This window comes from Panulirus ornatus, chromosome 38, assembly GCF_036320965.1.
Source record: "Panulirus ornatus isolate Po-2019 chromosome 38, ASM3632096v1, whole genome shotgun sequence".
Classification (NCBI taxonomy): Eukaryota; Metazoa; Arthropoda; class Malacostraca; order Decapoda; family Palinuridae; genus Panulirus; species Panulirus ornatus.
This window is the reverse complement of record NC_092261.1, coordinates 19,906,961-19,932,194: the sequence shown is the minus strand read 5'-3', so window position 1 is coordinate 19,932,194 and position 25,234 is coordinate 19,906,961. Positions and strand designations below refer to the sequence as shown.

Sequence of the window (25,234 nt, the reverse complement as noted above, 5' to 3'; positions counted from 1 at the left end):
TGCTCTTATTCACATTTACTCTTAACTTTCTTCTTCCACACACTTTACCAAACTCCGTCACCAGCTTCTGCAGTTTCTCACATGAATCCGCCACCAGCGCTGTATCATCAGCGAACAACAACTGACTCACTTCCCAAGCTCTCTCATCCCCAACAGACTTCATACTTGCCCCTCTTTCCAAAACTCTTGCATTTACCTCCCTAACAACCCCATCCATAAACAAATTAAACAACCATGGAGACATCACACACCCCTGCCGCAAACCTACATTCACTGAGAACCAATCACTTTCCTCTCTTCCTACACGTACACATGCCTTACATCCTCGATAAAAACTTTTCACTGCTTCTAACAACTTGCCTCCCACACCATATATTCTTAATACCTTCCACAGAGCATCTCTATCAACTCTATCATATGCCTTCTCCAGATCCATAAATGCTACATACAAATCCATTTGCTTTTCTAAGTATTTCTCACATACATTCTTCAAAGCAAACACCTGATCCACACATCCTCTACCACTTCTGAAACCACACTGCTCTTCCCCAATCTGATGCTCTGTACATGCCTTCACCCTCTCAATCAATACCCTCCCATATAATTTACCAGGAATACTCAACAAACTTATACCTCTGTAATTTGAGCACTCACTCTTATCCCCTTTGCCTTTGTACAATGGCACTATGCACGCATTCCGCCAATCCTCAGGCACCTCACCATGAGTCATACATACATTAAATAACCTTACCAACCAGTCAACAATACAGTCACCCCCTTTTTTAATAAATTCCACTGCAATACCATCCAAACCTGCTGCCTTGCCGGCTTTCATCTTCCGCAAAGCTTTTACTACCTCTTCTCTGTTTACCAAATCATTTTCCCTAACCCTCTCACTTTGCACACCACCTCGACCCAAACACCCTATATCTGCCACTCTGTCATCAGACACATTCAACAAACCTTCAAAATACTCATTCCATCTCCTTCTCACATCACCACTACTTGTTATCACCTCCCCATTTACGCCCTTCACTGAAGTTCCCATTTGCTCCCTTGTCTTACGCACCCTATTTACCTCCTTCCAGAACATCTTTTTATTCTCCCTAAAATTTACTGATAGTCTCTCACCCCAACTCTCATTTGCCCTTTTTTTCACCTCTTGCACCTTTCTCTTGACCTCCTGTCTCTTTCTTTTATACTTCTCCCACTCAATTGCATTTTTTCCCTGCAAAAATCGTCCAAATGCCTCTCTCTTCTCTTTCACTAATACTCTTACTTCTTCATCCCACCACTCACTACCCTTTCTAAACAGCCCACCTCCCACTCTTCTCATGCCACAAGCATCTTTTGCGCAATCCATCACTGATTCCCTAAATACATCCCATTCCTCCCCCACTCCTCTTACTTCCATTGTTCTCACCTTTTTCCATTCTGTACACAGTCTCTCCTGATACTTCTTCACACAGGTCTCCTTCCCAAGCTCACTTACTCTCACCACCTTCTTCACCCCAACATTCACTCTTCTTTTCTGAAAACCCATACTAATCTTCACCTTAGCCTCCACAAGATAATGATCAGACATCCCTCCAGTTGCACCTCTCAGCACATTGACATCCAAAAATCTCTCTTTCGCACGCCTGTCCATTAACACGTAATCCAATAACGCTCTCTGGCCAACTCTCCTACTTACATAAGTATACTTATGTATATCTCGCTTTTTAAACCAGGTATTCCCAATCATCAGTCCTTTTTCAGCACATAAATCTACAAGCTCTTCACCATTTCCATTTACAACACTGAACACCCCATGCATACCAATTATTCCCTCAACTGCCACATTACTCACCTTTGCATTCAAATCACCCATCACTATAACCCGGTCTCGTGCCTCAAAACCGCTAACACACTCATTTAGCTGCTCCCAAAACATATATATATATATATATATATATATATATATATATATATATATATATATATATATATATTTATATATATATATATATATATATATGTATATATATATATATATATATATATATATATATATATATATATATATATATATATATATATATATATATATATATATATATATATATATATATATATAAAAATATATATATCTCTGGGGATAGGGGATTAAGAATACTTCCCACGTATTCCCTGCGTGTCGTAGAAGGCGACTAAAAGGGGAGGGAGCGGGGGGCTGGAAATCCTCCCCTCTCTCTTTTTCTTTTTTTTTTTTTTTTTTTTTCCAAAAGAAGGAACAGAGAATTGGGCCAGGTGAGGGTATTCCCTCAAAGGCCCAGTCCTCTGTTCTTAATGCTACCTCGCTAACGCGGGAAATGGCGAATAGTTTAAAAGAAAAAGAAAATAAATATATATATATATATATATATATATATATATATATATATATATATATATATATATATATATATATATATATATATATATATATATATATAAAGATGCTTGTGGCATGAGAAGAGTGGGAGGTGGGTTGATTAGAAAGGGTAGTGAGTGGTGGGATGAAGAAGTAAGAGTATTAGTGAAAGAGAAGAGAGAGGCATTTGGACGATTTTTGCAGGGAAAAAATGCAATTGAGTGGGAGATGTATAAAAGAAAGAGACAGGAGGTCAAGAGAAAGGTGCAAGAGGTGAAAAAAAGGGCAAATGAGAGTTGGGGTGAGAGAGTATCATTAAATTTTAGGGAGAATAAAAAGATGTTCTGGAAGGAGGTAAATAAAGTGCGTAAGACAAGGGAGCAAATGGGAACTTCAGTGAAGGGCGCAAATGGGGAGGTGATAACAAGTAGTGGTGATGTGAGAAGGAGGTGGAGTGAGTATTTTGAAGGTTTGTTGAATGTGTTTGATGATAGAGTGGCAGATATAGTGTGTTTTGGTCGAGGTGGTGTGCAAAGTGAGAGGGTTAGGGAAAATGATTTGGTAAACAGAGAAGAGGTAGTGAAAGCTTTGCGGAAGATGAAAGCCGGCAAGGCAGCAGGTTTGGATGGTATTGCAGTGGAATTTATTAAAAAAGGGGGTGACTGTATTGTTGACTGGTTGGTAAGGTTATTTAATGTATGTATGACTCATGGTGAGGTGCCTGAGGATTGGCGGAATGCGTGCATAGTGCCATTGTACAAAGGCAAAGGGGATAAGAGTGAGTGCTCAAATTACAGAGGTATAAGTTTGTTGAGTATTCCTGGTAAATTATATGGGAGGGTATTGATTGAGAGGGTGAAGGCATGTACAGAGCATCAGATTGGGGAAGAGCAGTGTTGTTTCAGAAGTGGTAGAGGATGTCTGGATCAGGTGTTTGCTTTGAAGAATGTATGTGAGAAATACTTAGAAAAGCAAATGGATTTGTATGTAGCATTTATGGATCTGGAGAAGGCATATGATAGAGTTGATAGAGATGCTCTCTGGAAGGTATTAAGAATATATGGTGTGGGAGGAAAGTTGTTAGAAGCAGTGAAAAGTTTTTATCGAGGATGTAAGGCATGTGTACGTGTAGGAAGAGAGGAAAGTGATTGGTTCTCAGTGATTGTAGGTTTGCGGCAGGGGTGTGTGATGTCTCCATGGTTGTTTAATTTGTTTATGGATAGGGTTGTTAGGGAGGTAAATGCAAGAGTTTTGGAAAGAGGGGCAAGTATGAAGTCTGTTGGGGATGAGAGAGCTTGGGAAGTGAGTCAGTTGTTGTTCGCTGATGATACAGCGCTGGTGGCTGATTCATGTGAGAAACTGCAGAAGCTGGTGACTGAGTTTGGTAAAGTGTGTGGAAGAAGAAAGTTAAGAGTAAATGTGAATAAGAGCAAGGTTATTAGGTACAGTAGGGTTGAGGGTCAAGTCAATTGGGAGGTGAGTTTGAATGGAGAAAAACTGGAGGAAGTGAAGTGTTTTAGATATCTGGGAGTGGATCTGGCAGCGGATGGAACCATGGAAGCGGAAGTGGATCATAGGGTGGGGGAGGGGGCGAAAATTCTGGGGGCCTTGAAGAATGTGTGGAAGTCGAGAACATTATCTCGGAAAGCAAAAATGGGTATGTTTGAAGGAATAGTGGTTCCAACGACGTTGTATGGTTGCGAGGCGTGGGCTATGGATAGAGTTGTGCGCAGGAGGATGGATGTGCTGGAAATGAGATGTTTGAGGACAATGTGTGGTGTGAGGTGGTTTGATCGAGTGAGTAACGTAAGGGTAAGAGAGGTGTGTGGAAATAAAAAGAGCGTGGTTGAGAGAGCAGAAGAGGGTGTTTTGAAGTGGTTTGGGCACATGGAGAGGATGAGTGAGGAAAGATTGACCAAGAGGATATATGTGTCGGAGGTGGAGGGAACAAGGAGAAGAGGGAGACCAAATTGGAGGTGGAAAGATGGAGTGAAAAAGATTTTGTGTGATCGGGGCCTGAACATGCAGGAGGGTGAAAGGAGGGCAAGGAATAGAGTGAATTGGAGCGATGTGGTATACCGGGGTTGACGTGCTGTCAGTGGATTGAATCAAGGCATGTGAAGCGTGTGGGGTAAGCCATGGAAAGCTGTGTAGGTATGTATATTTGCGTGTGTGGACGTATGTATATACATGTGTATGGGGGGGGTTGGGCCATTTCTTTCGTCTGTTTCCTTGCGCTACCTCGCAAACGCGGGAGACAGCGACAATTATAATAAATATAAAATAAAGTGTTTTGGGAGCAGCTGAATGAGTGTGTTAGTGGTTTTGATGCACGAGACCGGGTTATAGTGATGGGTGATTTGAATGCAAAGGTGAGTAATGTGGCAGTTGAGGGAATAATTGGTATACATGGGGTGTTCAGTGTTGTAGATGGAAATGGTGAAGAGCTTGTAGATTTATGTGCTGAAAAAGGACTGATGATTGGGAATACCTGGTTTAAAAAGCGAGATATACATAAGTATACTTATGTAAGCAGGAGAGATGGCCAGAGAGCGTTATTGGATTACGTGTTAATTGACAGGCGTGCGAAAGAGAGACTTTTGGATGTTAATGTGCTGAGAGGTGCAACTGGAGGGATGTCTGATCATTATCTTGTGGAGGCTAAGGTGAAGATTTGTATGGGTTTTCAGAAAAGAAGAGTGAATGTTGGGGTGAAAAGGGTGGTGAGAGTAAGTGAGCTTGGGAAGGAGACCTGTGTGAGGAAGTACCAGGAGAGACTGAGTACAGAATGGAAAAAGGTGAGAACAATGGAAGTAAGGGGAGTGGGGGAGGAATGGGATGTATTTAGGGAATCAGTGATGCATTGCGCAAAAGATGCTTGTGGCATGAGAAGAGTGGGAGGTGGGTTGATTAGAAAGGTTAGTGAGTGGTGGGATGAAGAAGTAAGAGTATTAGTGAAAGAGAAGAGAGAGGCATTTGGACGATTTTTGCAGGGAAAAAATGCAATTGAGTGGGAGATGTATGAAAGAAAGAGACAGGAGGTCAAGAGAAAGGTGCAAGAGGTGAAAAAGAAGGCAAATGAGAGTTGGGGTGAGAGAGTATCATTAAATTTTAGGGAGAATAAAAAGATGTTCTGGAAGTAGGTAAATAAAGTGCGTAAGACAAGGGAGCAAATGGGAACTTCAGTGAAGGGCGCAAATAGGGAGGTGATAACAAGTAGTGGTGATGTGAGAAGGAGATGGAGTGAGTATTTTGAAGGTTTGTTGAATGTGTTTGATGATAGAGTGGCAGATATAGGGTGTTTTGGTCGAGGTGGTGTGCAAAGTGAGAGGGTTAGGGAAAATGATTTGGTAAACAGAGAAAAGGTAGTAAAAGATTTGCGGAAGATGAAAGCCGGCAAGGCAGCAGGTTTGGATGGTATTGCAGTGGAATTTATTAAAAAAGGAGGTGACTGTATTGTTGACTGGTTGGTAAGGTTATTTAATGTATGTATGACTCATGGTGAGGTGCCTGAGGATTGGCGGAATGCGTGCATAGTGCCATTGTACAAAGGCAAAGGGGATAAGAGTGAGTGCTCAAATTACAGAGGTATAAGTTTGTTGAGTATTCCTGGTAAATTATATGGGAGGGTATTGATTGAGAGGGTGAAGGCATGTACAGAGCATCAGATTGGGGAAGAGCAGTGTGGTTTCAGAAGTGGTAGAGGATGTCTGGATCAGGTGTTTGCTTTGAAGAATGTATGTGAGAAATACTTAGAAAAGCAAATGGATTTGTATGTAGCATTTATGGATCTGGAGAAGGCATATGATAGAGTTCATAGAGATGCTCTCTGGAAGGTATTAAGAATATATGGTGTGGGAGGAAAGTTGTTAGAAGCAGTGAAAAGTTTTTATCGAGGATGTAAGGCATGTGTACGTGTAGGAAGAGAGGAAAGTGATTGGTTCTCAGTGATTGTAGGTTTGCGGCAGGGGTGTGTGATGTCTCCATGGTTGTTTAATTTGTTTATGGATGTGGTTCTTAAAGAGGTAAATGCAAGAGTTTTGGAAAGAGGGGCAAGTATGAAGTCTGTTGGGGATGAGAGAGCTTGGGAAGTGAGTCAGTTGTTGTTCGCTGATGATACAGCGCTGGTGGCTGATTCATGTGAGAAACAGCAGAAGCTGGTGACTGAGTTTGGTAAAGTGTGTGGAAGAAGAAAGTTAAGAGTAAATGTGAATAAGAGCAAGGTTATTAGGTACAGTAGGGTTGAGGGTCAAGTCAATTGGGAGGTGAGTTTGAATGGAGAAAAACTGGAGGAAGTGAAGTGTTTTAGATATCTGGGAGTGGATCTGGCAGCGGATGGAACCATGGAAGCGAAAGTGGATCATAGGGTGGGGGAGGGGGCGAAAATTCTGGGGGCCTTGAAGAATGTGTGGAAGTCGAGAACATTATCTCGGAAAGCAAAAATGGGTATGTTTGAAGGAATAGTGGTTCCAGCAATGTTGTATGGTTGCGAGGCGTGGGCTATGGATAGAGTTGTGCGCAGGAGGATGTATGTGCTGGAAATGAGATGTTTGAGGACAATGTGTGGTGTGAGGTGGTTTGATCGAGTGAGTAACGTAAGGGTAAGAGACATGTGTGGAAATAAAAAGATCGTGGTTGAGAGAGCAGAAGAGGGTGTTTTGAAGTGGTTTGGGCACATGGAGAGAATGAGTGAGGAAAGATTGACCAAGAGGATATATGTGTCGGAGGTGGAGGGAACGAGGAGAAGAGAGAGACCAAATTGGAGATGGAAAGATGGAGTGAAAAAGATTTTGTGTGATCGGGGCCTGAACATGCAGGAGGGTGAAAAGAGGGCAAGGAATAGAGTGAATTGGAGCGATGTGGTATACCGGGGTTGACGTGCTGTCAGTGGATTGAATCAGGGCATGTGAAGCGTCTGGGGTAAACCATGGAAAGCTGTGTAGGTATGTATATTTGCGTGTGTGGACGTATGTATATACATGTGTATGGGGGGGGGGGGGGGCATTTCTTTCGTCTGTTTCCTTGCGCTACCTCGCAAACGCGGGAGACTGGTTGGTAAGGTTATTTAATGTATGTATGACTCATGGTGAGGTGCCTGAGGATTGGCGGAATGCGTGCATAGTGCCATTGTACAAAGGCAAAGGGGATAAGAGTGAGTGCTCAAATTACAGAGGTATAAGTTTGTTGAGTATTCCTGGTAAATTATACGGGAGGGTATTGATTGAGAGGGTGAAGGCATGTACAGAGCATCAGATTGGGGAAGAGCAGTGTGGTTTCAGAAGTGGTAGAGGATGTGTGGATCAGGTGTTTGCTTTGAAGAATGTATGTGAGAAATACTTAGAAAAGCAAATGGATTTGTATGTAGCATTTATGGATCTGGAGAAGGCATATGATAGAGTTGATAGAGATGCTCTGTGGAAGGTATTAAGAATATATGGTGTGGGAGGCAAGTTGTTAGAAGCAGTGAAAAGTTTTTATCGAGGATGTAAGGCATGTGTACGTGTAGGAAGAGAGGAAAGTGATTGGTTCTCAGTGAATGTAGGTTTGCGGCAGGGGTGTGTGATGTCTCCATGGTTGTTTAATTTGTTTATGGATGGGGTTGTTAGGGAGGTAAATGCAAGAGTCTTGGAAAGAGGGGCAAGTATGAAGTCTGTTGGGGATGAGAGAGCTTGGGAAGTGAGTCAGTTGTTGTTCGCTGATGATACAGCGCTGGTGGCTGATTCATGTGAGAAACTGCAGAAGCTGGTGACTGAGTTTGGTAAAGTGTGTGGAAGAAGAAAGTTAAGAGTAAATGTGAATAAGAGCAAGGTTATTAGGTACAGTAGGGTTGAGGGTCAAGTCAATTGGGAGGTGAGTTTGAATGGAGAAAAACTGGAGGAAGTGAAGTGTTTTAGATATCTGGGAGTGGATCTGTCAGCGGATGGAACCATGGAAGCGGAAGTGGATCATAGGGTGGGGGAGGGGGCGAAAATTTTGGGAGCCTTGAAAAATGTGTGGAAGTCGAGAACATTATCTCGGAAAGCAAAAATGGGTATGTTTGAAGGAATAGTGGTTCCAACAATGTTGTATGGTTGCGAGGCGTGGGCTATGGATAGAGTTGTGCGCAGGAGGATGGATGTGCTGGAAATGAGATGTTTGAGGACAATGTGTGGTGTGAGGTGGTTTGATCGAGTAAGTAACGTAAGGGTAAGAGAGATGTGTGGAAATAAAAAGAGCGTGGTTGAGAGAGCAGAAGAGGGTGTTTTGAAATGGTTTGGGCACATGGAGAGAATGAGTGAGGAAAGATTGACCAAGAGGATATATGTGTCGGAGGTGGAGGGAACGAGGAGAAGAGGGAGACCAAATTGGAGATGGAAAGATGGAGTGAAAAAGATTTTGTGTGATCGGGGCCTGAACATGCAGGAGGGTGAAAGGAGGGCAAGGAATAGAGTGAATTGGAGCGATGTGGTATACAGGGGTTGACGTGCTGTCAGTGGATTGAATCAAGGCATGTGAAGCGTCCGGGGTAAACCATGGAAAGCTGTGTAGGTATGTATATTTGTGTGTGTGGACGTGTGTATGTACATGTGTATGGGGGGGGTTGGGCCATTTCTTTCGTCTGTTTCCTTGCGCTACCTCGCAAACGCGGGAGACAGCGACAAAGTATAAAAAAAAAAAAAAAAAAAAAAAAAAAAAAAAATATATATATATATATATATATATATATATATATATATATATATATATATATATATATATATATATATTTCTTTTATCTTTTATGTTATTATACTTTTTCGCTGTCTCCCGCGTTAGCGGGGTAGCGCAAGGAAAGAGATAAAAGAATGGCCCAACCCACCCAAGTACACATGTATGTACATACACGTCCACACACACATATACACACCTATACATTTGAACGTATGCATATGTATACATATCCAGACATATACATATATACAACTGTACATAATTCATACTTGCTGCATTTATTCATTCCCGTCGCCACCCCGCCCCACATGAAATGACAACACCCTCCCCCAGGATGCGTGCGAGGTAGCTCTAGGAAAAGACAACAGGCCACATTCGTTCACACTCAGTCTCTAGCTGTCATGTATAAGGCATCAAAACCACAGCTCCCTTTCCACATCCAGGCCCCACCAAACTTTCCATGGTTTACCCCAGACGCTTCACATGACCTGGTTCAATCTATTGACAGCACGTCGACCACGGTATACCACATCGTTCCAATTCACTCTATTCCTCTTTGTCAATCTTTCCTCACTCATTCTCTCCATGTGACCAAAACATTTCAATACACCCTCTTCTGCTCTCTCCGCCACACTCTTTTTATTACCACACATCTCTCTTACCTTTTCATTACTTGATCAAAGCACCTCACACCATATATTGTCCTCAAACATCTCATTTCCAACACATATACCCTCCTCCGCACAACTTTATCTATAGCCCACCCCTCGCAACCATATAACATTGGTGGAATCACTATTCCTTCAAAGATACCCATTTCTGATTTCTGAGATAATGTTCTCGCCTTCCATACATTTTTCAACGCTCCCAGAAACTTCGCCCCCTCTCCCACCATGAGACACTTCCGCTTCCATGGTTCCATCCACTGCCAAATGCACTCCAAGATATCTAAAATACTTCACTTCCTCCTGTTTTTTTCCACTCAAACTTACCTCCCAATTGACTTGTCCCTCAACCCTAATGCACCTAATAACCATGCTCTTATTCACATTTACTCTCAACTGTCTTCTTTCACACACTTACCAAACTCAGTCACCGATTTCTGAAGTTTCTCACCCGGATCAGCCACCAGCACAGTATCATAAGCGACAACTGACTCACTTCCCAAGCTCTCTCATCCACAACAGACTGCATACTTGCCCCTCTCTCTAAAACTCTTGCATTCACCTCCCCAACAACCCCATCCATAAGCAAATTAAACAACCATGGAGACATCACGCACCCCTGCCGCAAACCGACATTCACTGAGAACCAATCACTCTCCTCTCTTCCTACTCGTACACATGCCTTACATCCTCGATTAAAGCTTTTCACCGCTTCTAGCAACTTGCCTCCCACACCATATATTCTTAATACCCTCCACAGAGCATCTCTCTCAAGTCTATCATATGCCTTCTCCGATACATAAATGCTACAAGCAATTCCATTTGCTTTTACAAGTATCTCTCATATACATTCTTCAAAGCGAACACGTGATCCACATATCCTATACCACTTGTGAAAGTACACTGCTCCTCCCCCAGTCTGATGCTGTGTACATTTTTCAAAGCAAACACCTGATCCACATGTCCTATACCACTTCTGAAACCACACTGCTCTTCCCCACACTGCTCTTCCTGCGCACAACTCTATCCATAGCCCACGCCTCGCAACCATACAACATTGTTGGAACCACTATTCCTTCAAACATACCCATTTTTGCTTTCCGAGATAATGTTCTCGACTTCCACACATTCTTCAAGGCTACCAGGATTTTCGCCCCCTCCCTCACCCTATGATCCACTTTCGCTTCCATGGTTCCATCCGCTGCCAGATCCACTCCCACATATCTAAAACACTTTACTTCCTCCAGTTTTTCTCCATTCAAACTCACCTCCCAATTGACTTGACCCTCAACCCTACTGTACCTAATAACCTTGCTCTTATTCACATTTACTCTTAACTTTCTTCTTTCACACACTTTACCAAACTCAGTCACCAGCTTCTGCAGTTTCTCAAATGAATCAGCCACCAGCGCTGTATCATCAGCGAACAACAACTGACTCACTTCCCAAGCTCTCTCATCCACAACAGACTTCATACTTGCCCCTCTTTCCAAAACTCTTGCATTCACCTCCCTAACAACCACATCCATAAACAAATTAAACAACCATGGAGACATCACACACCCCTGCCGCAAACCTATATTCACTGAGAACCAATCACTTTCCTCTCTTCCTACACGTACACATGCCTTACATCCTCGATAAAAACTTTTCACTGCTTCTAACAACTTGCCTCCCACACCATATATTCTTAATACTTTCCACAGAGAATCTCTATCAACTCTATCATATGCCTTCTCCAGATCCATAAATGCTACATACAAATCCATTTGCTTTTCTAAGTATTTCTCACATACATTCTTCAAAGCAAACACCTGATCCACACATCCTTTACCACTTCTGAAACCACACTGCGCTTCCCCAGTCTGATGCTCTGTACATGCCTTCACCCTCTCAATCAATATCCTCCCATATAATTTACCAGGAATACTCAACAAACTTATACCTCTGTAATTTGAGCACTCACTCTTATCCCCTTTGCCTTTGTACAATGGCACTATGCACGCATTCCGCCAATCCTCAGGCACCTCACCATGAGTCATACATACATTAAATAACCTTACCAACCAGAAGATGAAAGCCGGCAAGGCAGCAGGTTTGGATGGTACTGCAGTGGAATTTATTAGAAAAGGGGGTGACTGAATTGTTGACTGGTTGGTAAGGTTATTTAATGTTTGTATGACTCATGGTGAGGTGCCTGAGGATTAGCGGAATGCGTGCATAGTGCCATTGTACAAAGGTAAAGGGGATAAGAGTGAGTGCTCAAATTACAGAGGTATAAGTTTGTTGAGTATTCCTGGTAAATTATATGGGAGGATATTGATTGAGAGGGTGAAGGCATGTACAGAGCATCAGACTGGGGAAGCGCAGTGTGGTTTCAGAAGTGGTAAAGGATGTGTGGATCAGGTGTTTGCTTTGAAGAATGTATGTGAGAAATACTTAGAAAAGCAAATGGATTTGTATGTAGCATTTATGGATCTGGAGAAGGCATATGATAGAGTTGATAGAGAATATATGGTGTGGGAGGCAAGTTGTTAGAAGCAGTGAAAAGTTTTTATCGAGGATGTAAGGCATGTGTACGTGTAGGAAGAGAGGAAAGTGATTGGTTCTCAGTGAATGTAGGTTTGCGGCAGGGGTGTGTAATGTCTCCATGGTTGTTTAATTTGTTTATGGATGGGGTTGTTATGGAGGTGAATGCAAGAGTTTTGGAAAGAGGGGCAAGTATGAAGTCTGCTGTGGATGAGAGAGCTTGGGAAGTGAGTCAGTTGTTGTTCGCTGATGATACAGCGCTGGTGGCTGATTCATGTGAGAAACTGCAGAAGCTGGTGACTGACTTTGGTAAAGTGTGCGAAAGAAGAAAGTTAAGAGTAAATGTGAATAAGAGCAAGGTTATTAGGTACAGTAGGGTTGAGGGTCAAGTCAATTGGGAGGTAAGTTTGAATGGAGAAAAACTGGAGCAAGTAAAGTGTTTTAGATATGTGGGAGAGGATCTGGCAGCGGATGAAACCATGGAAGCGGAAGTGGATCATAGGGTGGGGGAGAGGGCGAAAATCCTGGGAGCCTTGAAGAATGTGTGGAAGTCGAGAACATTATCTCGGAAAGCAAAAATGGGTATGTTTGAAGGAATAGTGGTTCCAACTATGTTGTATGGCTGCGAGGCGTGGGCTATGGATAGAGTTGTGCGCAGGAGGGTGGATGTGCTGGAAATGAGATGTTTGAGGACAATGTGTGGTGTGAGGTGGTTTGATCAAGTAAGTAACGCAAGGGTAAGAGAGATGTGTGGAAATAAAAAGAGCGTGGTTGAGAGAGCAGAAGAGGGTGTTTTGAAATGGTTTGGGCACATGGAGAGAATGAGTGAGGAAAGATTGACCAAGAGGATATATGTGTCGGAGGTGGAGGGAACGAGGAGAAGTGGGAGACCAAATTGGAGGTGGAAAGATGGAGTGAAAAAGATTTTGTGTGATCGGGGCCTTAACATGCAGGAGGGTGAAAGGAGGGCAAGGAATAGATTGAATTGGATCGATGTGGTATACCGGGGTTGACGTGCTGTCAGTGGATTGAATCAGTGCATATGAAGCGTCTGGGGTAAACCATGGAAAGCTGTGTAGGTATGTATATTTGCGTGTGTGGACGTGTATGTATATACATGTGTATGGGGGTGGGTTGGGCCATTTGTTTCGTCTGTTTCCTTGCGCTACCTCGCAAACGCGGGAGACAGCGACAAAGCAAAAAAAAAAAAAAACAAATATATATATATATATATATATATATATATATATATATATATATATATATATATATATATATATATATATATATATATATATATATATATATATATATATATTCTTTTTTCATACATATTCGCCATTTCCCGCGTTCGCGAGGTGGCGTTAAGAACAGAAGACTGAGCCTCAGAGGGAACAACCTCACTTGGCCCCCTTCTCTGTTCCTTCTTTGGGGAAAAGTTGAATGGGAGGGGAGGATTTCCAGCTCCCCGCTCCCTCCCCTTTTAGTCGCCTTCTACGATACTTAGGTTTCAGTGGGAGATTATCAGCTCAGCAATCAGAGCCTCCAAGTTAAAAAAGAAGATACAAAGCGTTGTCTTTTGACAATTGTGGACCTCTTGTCCCTCATGGTGGTGGTGGATCAAGCGCTTCTTCTGATGTCTTAGCAGCGAGCATTGTCGTGATGCCCTTTGGAGGAGACTTCATTCGGATATTTCTTCCGGAGGGCGCTCTCCTGGTGCTCCTTCCCGGATGGATCCTCTGGGCACTCCTCCTAGGTAGAATCCTACGGACACATAGGCGAAGGAACGCTCGTCAAGAGTTTCTAAGGTCAAAATCTTGCAGAAACGTAAAAGATCTAACACAAAAGCAGCTGGTTGGAAGAATGGGCCCTTTGCCTTTGGTGATGATGTGCGAGAGCCATCCCAATCGTCTGGTAGTCATGAGCAAGCAGACTTGAATGGTTCAATAAACTCCTCAGAATTGGGAGTCCCTAGCAATTAGAGAGATACACAAACCCCAAAGAAAAGGGGTTTAGAAAGCAAAGGGATGCCATATCCCATTAAATACTCTGGGGACGTCCTGGGTTACGACCAAAATCCCTGAGAGAGGAGAACCAAAGCTGAGTTACAAACTCCGTGATATGTTTCTTGACAGACAATATTGTACAGTGGATATATAGAGGAATGCGATCCCATTAGAAATATCTTTGAAAGAAAACTAGCTACCAAATGAGAGCTACCTTCACGTAGACGGGTTTCCCACTGCCTCTGCTGCATTTATGAATACAAAGAAGTCTGAGTCATGTATTGAAATATTGTACATATTAACGCACGGAGTATACGTAACAAACCTTCGTAGTTATAGACAACTGCATTGGAAGAAACTTGTGATATAATTAGTATTTCGGAATCTTTGGGCACAGTATATTTAACACTGGTAATAGAGGAAGTGAAATAGGCGGTGGTGTCTTGTTAAATCTTATCTAAGTCCTGTAATAAAGAATGTTGCTGTTGATAATAACGACCTGCATTTTTGTAGAACTCAGACATGAGGTTCGAAAGAAAATAACAGTAGGATTAGTCTACGGGCCCCGAGTACAGACACAGAGGTAGACGAAAGACTGTATGATCAGATAGTAGAAATTATCAATGAAAACAGATTTTAACATAGCACCAACTAAGTAATGAAAATCCCTTTCCAGTCGCTTAGGGCGCGTGCTTTACCTAAATCTGCTTGATGGTGGCCAGTACAATTCAAACCTACGCGGGCGAGAATGCATTAGATTTAATTCTAACTACAAATGAAAAGTTTATTACAGGTGATCACCTGTTAATTACTTTTCAGTTGACTGTCAACATTGCTTGTAAGCTGGTCAACATGAGAGTTGAAAAAATGCCATATTTTATACTTGCAAATTCTAAAGATCTTCGCATTGCTCTTGACAGGCAAACATATCATACATCATATCGTTATGGACGTAGCTTGGGAAGGCGAAATGATGGAACGTTGACATAAGGAAGTGTCTGTTGTCTATGAGAAAATAGCACATGAGCAGCTGAAAGAGACCACTAACCAGCTTGATAAGGAGAATTATGTAAGTCTGCATAAAGAAACTAAGAGACCTGTATGTTAAAGTAAACGTCTGAAATATATACGTATACGTATATGTATACGTATGAAATGTATATTGCTGAAAATCAGAAAAAAATGGAGTAGTTTTATGTGCATGGTGCATGATAGAAGCAAAAGAGTCATCACCTAGTCAGTTGGCCAATCAATAGCAGAAAATGGTGATATGGTTCACAACAACGAGTGCATAATATAGATTTCCAGTAATTGTTTCGCAACTGTATTTACATTTAAAGATACTGCTCATGTCTCGAATCCATGTCCAATGCTAAGAGAAGAAAACATTTTGCAACACTTGGATATAACTTTTGAAATAGTATCAGAACTAAATATAATAGAGATCAATAAAACAATATGTCAAGATAAAATCTATCTAAGGACAATGAAAATTTGAAAAATTAGATAATTGAACCACTGACAATTTTCTTCAATAAACCACTTGCTACAGGGAAAGTATCAGAGGAATGGAACTTTGATAATGTTACAACCATTTTCAAAATAGGTAATAAATCACTAGCCGGAAATTATCGTCCAATCAGCTTAACGTCTGTAGTTGGTGAACTTATGAAAACCATCATTGTAAGAAGACTGAAAACATTTTACTGGACCACCACTTGATAAATGACTCGCACCGTGGTTTTCGACGAAGTCGTTCATGTCTGAAAATCTGCTAGATTTCTTTAATGATACAATCAACATGTACCATAAAAGTGAAGCAGTTGATACCATCTATCTAGATTTTCAAAAAGCATTCGATAAAGTTCCACATCAAAGATTACTAACTAAAGATGAGTTATATGGCGTAGGTGGGGTTGTACTTCGGTGGTTAGGAAATCAGTTGAATGGCCGTAAACAAAGGCTAACTGGAACAAGTGGTGTACAACAAGGATCAGTCTTGGGATCGGCTTTCTTTTTCAAAACTATATTAATGATACTGACAATGGACTCATTGTAAGATACAAAAATTCCTAGAAGACTCTAAGTTGGGAACAAATCTACAGCAGAAATTGAACGTTTGCAGCATCAAATAGACATAGACAAATCAATGGAGTGGGCTCATATGTGGCAAATGAATTTCAATATCGGGAAGTGCAAATTTTTACAGGTTAGTAGTAAAAGTGAAAAGGCAAGCTACAGTAAGAATTCTGTTGAACTGTAAAAGGCAAATGAGGAAAAAGTCTTGGGTGTAGTAATCTCTGGTGATCTATGGCCAAGTACACAGTGCGCAGAAGCAGTTTAAAAGGCGAACAAAACTCTTGGATTCATAGACAGGGTTCTCGAATTTAAGTCCAGGGAAATTATCCTTAACCTTCCCATCTGGAATATTGTGTTCAGTTTTGGTCTCCTTACTTGAGGAAAGACATTGACAGAATGGAGAGAGTAGAGAGACGAGCTCCCAGGATGATTCCGAACTGAAAAACAAATCCTATGAGAGCTGATTAAACAACTTAAATCTATCTAGTGTAGAAAAGAGGATGGCAAGGGGTGATCTGATACAGACGTTCAAATTATTGAAGGCTTTGATAATCTCGATATAACGATTTACACAGAGATAGATTCGTCTGATTTCACGTATAGTAATGATTACAAACTTTGTGGGCAAACGTTTTACCTCGAATGAGGCAGAATTCCTTTTATTCAAAAGGATTGTTAACATATAGAATGATTACCAGTTACAATGGTTGAAAGTCGTACAATAGGTGCAAACAGACTTGATGAATATTTCGCTTCAAATCCAATTATTGCTCCTCCTTAGCTACATGAAAGCTATATAATGTTTATCTTTTTATATCTATATATCTTTGATTTGTAAGTATTTTTCCTCTAACTACACTGATCTCTGATATTCATGTCTCTTCCACTCCCACCTGGTAATACGGCTAAAGGCGGAGGCTTCATCATTGTGATACCAGAAATCCTTTTTAATGACAACAGCAAAATTAAACTGAAATCTACAATAACTGTCTGCATTATACTTCCATACAGTAGAAGAACTTCTGCAAACTGATACTGAAGACCTAATGAATGATCTACTAAGCCCTTTTCATCTTTCTGGTGACGGCAGTAAGCAAAGCCGTCTATGGAACAGAAAATGTAATAACAGAGATGCTAGACTGATGATTTGTCATCGAGCTTTGACAATAGTTTTAGTAATGACAGTAGCTATTCTTACCAGCAATGTATATACTGGAAAAAAAAAAATCTTGTATGAACATTTCAGCTTATATCTTCTTGTATGAATATTTCAGATTAGATCTTCAGGTATGAATATTTCAGCTTAAATCTTCCTGTATGGATATTATAGCTTATATCTTTTTACATTTTGACTGATTTTTTAAGACATTTATGGGAGCGATCAGTTTGTAATCCTGCTGAGTAGATAACTGGTATGAATGTAAACTAGAGCTTAATCACTTGAAGAGATGCGCGGAACTTCTAGTCTTGAAAAACCATATGATCATTTTGTCAAGATAATTTTTAATGTTGCCAAAAATAGCATTGCTAAAACCAAGAACAAAAAGTTGCAACGTGGAAATGATCATGTGATAAACATTGCAAGATTGTGAGATCTGCTTACAGAAGTTTAAGAGATAATTGGTCAGTTATCAAATGAATTCTTCAAGAGTATCTGCAAAAGACGATCATTGAATCTAAGGTAGCAGCTTTGATAAAGTATTGGGGGGAATCATCTCGAATATGAAACATGCAAAAAGCTATGAAGAAGATAAATGAAAACGTTTGAAAGTATTCCCCTAATCCTTTCCCTTGGTCCCTTGGTCATCCTGTTGTAGATGATCTTGCTGAATGTTTCTTGTCAATTTCTTGTGTTATTAGATATAACAGAGAGTTCCTTGATGTTAGACAAAGTGAGACCTCCCTCGTCCTGTCTCCTCTTGTAACAAAGACGACTGTGATGAGCCATTTCGTAAAAAAGAAATATCAGCTAAATGAGACACTGAATCTACTGCTCCAAGGGAGAATGAAATAACCTGAGATATGTTGAAATATCTCCCTTGAAGCCTTCTGAGAACTTTTGATAGGTTTGTTTAACCTCATATCAATGCTTGATGTACTCATGTGTGATTGAAAAACATCCTATCTTCTCGCTATTCTGAAGCCAGGTGAAGATCCTACTGTATGTACAAGCTATATACCTGCTGCATTGAGTGGTTGCCTTTGCAGACTAAAGGAGAAGCTGAATGACAATAAATTGATTTGTTACTTTGAAAAAGATGATTGCATCATTCCATTCCAATATGGTATGATAATGTTCCGATCTACCGCAGACCCCTTGATGAGTTGATCAAGTGACATTTAAAAAGGAATTAGTAATCATGATCATACAGTACTAGTTTTCTTTGATCTAGATATAGCTTGATGTACTACTTGAAGATATATTATCTTAAGGCACTTCCTTAGGATAGACCTTCGGGGAAGACCAGTAAGGTTTATTCAACAGTGTTTGAGAAACAGAAAATTGAAGGTAAGGGTTGGTAATGAGTATTCAAGAGAATTCCTACATGAAGAGGATGCGCTGCAGGAGAACAGGTAAAGTTCTACTTGCTTCATTCGTGCCACCAATATTGCTGTAAATACCATTTCAGGAGAAGTTAGATCGATCTTTTTCGTTTTTCATGGAGTAGCTGTGTATTGCTCACCATCACCTGAAGTTGCTGTTAAACGCTTGCAAAATACGACTAATAAGATTACTGATTAGTCAGATGATTTTGGTTCTAATTCCTTTGAACAAAAAGATAGATTATATAAAATCAGCTTAAAGATCCATATGAAGCGGAGGCAGAGTTTTGCGGCATAGTGTCTGTTAAGGTCTAACATAGGCTCCTCATATAAAGTAGCTTGATAGCAAAATCTAGAATTCGTTAAACATACTGAAAGTAGCGTCTCCCTACATCTGGGCAGTTTCTATAATTTATTATGTAGATCAAAATTTAATTATGTTTGCCAGATATACTCGCCGGCCATTGATGGGATCTTGAAAAAGAGTGATGTTATCCATAAGTTTAATGTGACAATATGCACAGGAGCATTCAGAGCCTCTAGATTTGAAAGCCTGCATGCAGATTCGGACGGGCTTCTCATGAATTTATGATGCAAAGTGCTTGGCTTAAATATCTTTTTTGGCCTAAGGCTTAAACGTGCATTATCTAATCCTGCATACATATAATTATTTTTCTGTTGAGAGGACTTGTGTATTTGAGCAACCTTTCAGTGAAAGAATAGGAAATATTGTTAATAAATCCGCTGTAGACATAAACTCAATTCAAGATGCAGATTTTGCTTAGTTCCCTTCCTGGGATCAAACATTCCTGGGGCTAGATGAAAACAGCTAAGCGCAACACCGGGTCACTACAAATAGAAAGTAAACTTCGTCATTATATTATTCACACAAACAGACAAAAGCTATTTACTGACCACTCAAAATGTGATAAAAGTGTAGGCTTTGCCGTACTTATGTAAGAAGAATGCTATATAACAAAACTACGCGGAAATGAATGGTGCTCAGGTAGGTTCCACGTAGATTAAGTGAGCAATCTCAAAAAAGGAAGAAATGAGAGTCTACAACGATATCCAGAATGTACACAGAGCAATGTAGCCCATATTTTACAAAAACGAAGAACAGATGATGACAACACTCCACTTCAATAATAGATGACAACATTCCACTTCAATCATATGAGTGTGAAATTCTGGAAGTAACATGGAAAAGTTGATATCAGAGGTACTGATATAGCAGATGCTGAAGTTGAGACAGCCATATGAAACCATCAACCCACCAGAGTTACAACACCTTACAATAATCTTAAGTTCAGAGTTACACCTCATAATGGTCTTATTACAGAGTTACACCTCACAATGATCTTATGTGCAGAGTTACACCTCACAATGATCTTATGTACAGAGTTACACCTCACAATGATCTTATGTGCAGAGTTACACCTCACAATGATCTTATGTACAGAGTTACACCTCACAATGATCTTATGTACAGAGTTACACCTCACAATGATCTTATGTACAGAGTTACACCTCACAATGATCTTATGTACAGAGTTACACCTCACAATGATCTTATGTACAGAGTTACACCTGACAATGATCTTATGTACAGAGTTACACCTCACAATGATCTTATGTACAGAGTTACACCTCACAATGATCTTATGTACAGAGTTACACCTCACAATGATCTTATGTACAGAGTTACACCTGACAATGGTCTTATGTACAGAGTTACACCTGACAATGGTCTTATATACAGAGTTACACCTCACAATGGTCTTATGTACAGAGTTACACCTCACAATGGTCTTATGTACAGAGTTACACCTCACAGTGATCCTATGTGCAGAGTTACACTTTACAATGATCTTATGTACAGAGTTACACCTCACAATGATCTTATGTGGAGAGTTACACCTCACAATAATCTTATGTACAGAGTTACACCTCACAATGGTCTTATGTACAGAGTTACACCTCACAATGATCTTACGTAAAGACTTACACCTCACAATGGTCTTATGTACAGAGTTACACCTCACAATGATCTTATGTACAGAGTTACACCTCACAATGATCTTATGTACAGAGTTACACCTCACAATGGTCTTATGTACAGAGTTACACCTCACAATGATCTTATGTACAGAGTTACACCTCACAATGGTCTTATGTACAGAGTTACACCTCACAATGGTCTTATGTACAGAGTTACACCTCACAATGATCTTATGTACAGAGTTACACCTCACAATGGTCTTATGTACAGAGTTACACCTCACAATGATCTTATGTACAGAGTTACACCTCACAATGGTCTTATGTACAGAGTTACACCTCACAATGATCTTATGTAGAGAGTTACACCTCACAATGATCTTATGTACAGAGTTACACCTCACAATGGTCTTATGTACAGAGTTACACCTCACAATGATCTTATGTACAGAGTTACACCTCACAATGATCTTATGTACAGAGTTACACCTCACAATGATCTTATGTACAGAGTTACACCTCACAATGACCTTACGTACAGAGTTACACCTCACAATGGTCTTATGTACAGAGTTACACCTCACAATGATCTTATGTACAGAGTTACACCTCACAATGATCTTATGTACAGAGTTACACCTCACAATGATCTTATGTACAGAGTTACACCTCACAATGATCTTATGTACAGAGTTACACCTCACAATGATCTTATGTACAGAGTTACACCTCACAATGATCTTATGTACAGAGTTACACCTCACAATGATCTTATGTACAGAGTTACACCTCACAATGGTCTTATGTACAGAGTTACACCTCACAATGATCTTATGTACAGAGTTACACCTCACAATGATCTTATGTACAGAGTTACACCTCACAATGATCTTATGTACAGAGTTACACCTCACAATGATCTTATGTACAGAGTTACACCTCACAATGCTCTTATGTACAGAGTTACACCTCACAATGATCTTATGTACAGAGTTACACCTCACAATGATCTTATGTACAGAGTTACACTCACAATGATCTTATGTACAGAGTTACACCTCACAATGTCTTATGTACAGAGTTACACCTCACAATGATCTTATGTACAGAGTTACACCTCACAATGATCTTATGTACAGAGTTACAACTCACAATGATCTTATGTACAGAGTTACACCTCACAATGATCTTATGTACAGAGTTACACCTCACAATGATCTTATGTACAGAGTTACACCTCACAATGATCTTATGTACAGAGTTACACCTCACAATGATCTTATGTACAGAGTTACACCTCACAATGATCTTATGTACAGAGTTACACCTCACAATGATCTTATGTACAGAGTTACACCTCACAATGATCTTATGTACAGAGTTACACCTCACAATGGTCTTATGTACAGAGTTACACCTCACAATGATCTTATGTACAGAGTTACACCTCACAATGATCTTATGTACAGAGTTACACCTCACAATGATCTTATGTACAGAGTTACACCTCACAATGATCTTATGTACAGAGTTACACCTCACAATGATCTTATGTACAGAGTTACACCTCACAATGATCTTACGTACAGAGTTACACCTCACAATGATCTTATGTACAGAGTTACACCTCACAATGGTCTTATGTACAGAGTTACACATCACAATTGTCTTATATACAGAGACACACCTCACAATGATCTTATGTACAGAGTTACACATCACAATTGTCTTATATACAGAGACACACCTCACAATGATCTTATGTACAGAGTTACACCTCACAATGATCTTATGTACAGAGCTACACCCGAAAATGGTCTTATGTACAGAGTTACACTTCAAAATGATCTTATGAGCTACACCTCACAATGGTCATCTGTACAGAGTTACACTTCACAATGATCTTATGTAGAGAATTACACTTTACAAGGATCTTATGTGCAGAGTTACAACTCAAAATGCTCTTACGAACACAGTTACACCTCACAATGATCTTATGTACACAGTTACACCTCACAATGATCTTATGTACAGAGTTATACCTCACAATGATCTTATGTACAGAGTTACACCTTACAATGGTCTTATGTACAGAGTTACACCTCACAATGATCTTATGTACAGAGTTACACCTCACAATGATCTTATGTACAGAGTTACACCTCACAATGATCTTATGCACAGAGTTACACCTCACAATGATCTTATGTACAGAGTTACACCTCACAATGCTCTTATGTACAGAGTTACACCTCACAATGATTTTATGTACAGAGTTACACCTCAGAATGATCTTATGTAGAGAGTTACACCTCACAATGGTCTTACTTACAGAATTACACCTCACAATGATCTTATGTACAGAGGTATAACTCACAATGGTCATATGTACAGGGTATACCTCACAAACGTCTTATGTGCAGAGTTACACCTGACAATGATCTTATGTACAGAGTTACACCTCACAATGGTCTTATGTACAAAGTTACGCCTCACAATGGTCTTATGTACAGAGTTACACCTCACAACGATCTTATGTACAGAGTTACACCTCACAACGATCTTATGTACAGAGTTACACCTCATAATGATCTTATGTACAGAGTTACACCTCACAATGATCTTATGTACAGAGTTACACCTCACAATGATCTTATGTACAGAGTTACACCTCACATTGATCTTATGTGCAGAGTTACAACTCACAATGGTCTTATGTACAGAGTTACACCTCAGAAACGTCTTATGTGCAGAGTTACACCTCACAATGATCCTATGTACAGAGTTACACCTCACAATGGTCTTATGTACAGAGTTACACCTCACAATGATCTTATGTGCAGAGTTACACCTCACAATGATCCTATGTACAGAGCTACACCTCACAATGATCTTATGTACAGAGTTACACCTCACAATGATCTTATGTACAGAGTTACACCTCACAATGATCTTATGTACAGAGTTACACCTCACAATGCTCTTATGTACAGAATTACACCTCACAATGATCTTATGTACAGAGTTACACCTCACAATGATCTTATGTACAGAGTTACACCTCACAATGATCTTATGTACAGAGTTACACCTCACAATGCTCTTATGTACAGAGTTACACCTCACAATGATCTTATGTGCAGAGTTACACCTCATAATGATCTTATGTACAGAGTTACACCTCACAATGATCTTATGTACAGAGTTACACCTCACAATGCTCTTATGTACAGAGTTACACCTCACAATGATCTTATGTGCAGAGTTACACCTCACAATGATCTTATGTACAGAGTTACACCTCACAATGATCTTATGTGCAGAACAATTAGGTTATGTGTAAATAGCAAGCTAGATGGGATGTGGAGGCCCAGCATAATACCAAACAACAGAAGATATAGAAAGGTGTTGAAGTCATTTGTTCTGCTTTTACCAGGACTTTTCAATTCTTTGTTGGGTGAGGATTAGTCATACTGTAATGATGATGCTCTTCCTAGTGTGCGACAACTGCATTTATAATGTTACTAGAGAACATGTAATGTAGGGTTACTGTTAGAAGCGAATAGCAAGAATGGAAGGAACGAGAATATTGGAGAAATTCTCTATAATAGATAGACTGACGACTTTCCCTTAAGCGAGCTAAAATATATGAGCCTGTATGAAAGATCTCAGTTTCAATGTATCTTTTAAAGGAACCTAAAATATATAATTTCGTATAGATAAGTTTTTGGACATATTTTTTGCGCTAAAATTTGCTGAATAACCATTAGATTCTACCGCTTCCACATTTCACAAAATCAGTCCATCAGTCTAACAGAAATTGTTTTCTTTCTTTTACATGAGCATTTATAAAGCCCAGGATTCCTTTTGAACACTTACAGACGTCTTTCTTTGTTTAGCAATTCAGAAATCTCAGAAAGCAGCTACAACTGAGGTGTTTACTGGTGTTATAGACAGTCTGATTACTATATATTCTAACAGAAGTAAACTTTGTCATGCGTTTTATTCAAAGCACAGGATTTCCGTAGAAGCTTCATACTATTGTTCTACCAAAGTGCAGAGTTTTTACGGAAGCTTCACAAAATTGTTTCGTCCAAAGCACAGTTTTAGCAGTGTTTCATTAAAGACCTTGAGAACGTAGCCCGTCTGCTAGAACTATCTTCGGTAGAGGAGTGTTCTAGTGTTCCTAAGGAGCCTGATGGCTTGAGAAGCGTTACAAAACCCTAAATTATTTCAAAGCCTTTGATTAGAATGCTTATAGAACACAGAGGTTTCCCACAACTCTTTCAGAATCAAGACTTTGGTAATCTTTACAGAGACTTATAGTA

General features: G+C 40.1%; 1 protein-coding gene across 1 annotated transcript in view; it reads right to left on the bottom strand.

Annotated features, from left to right (window-relative positions):
* Positions 1-25,234, bottom strand: part of LOC139760952 (uncharacterized) — a 111,669-nt gene that overhangs the window by 65,328 nt on the left and 21,107 nt on the right. The gene's annotated exons all lie outside the window — the stretch shown is intronic.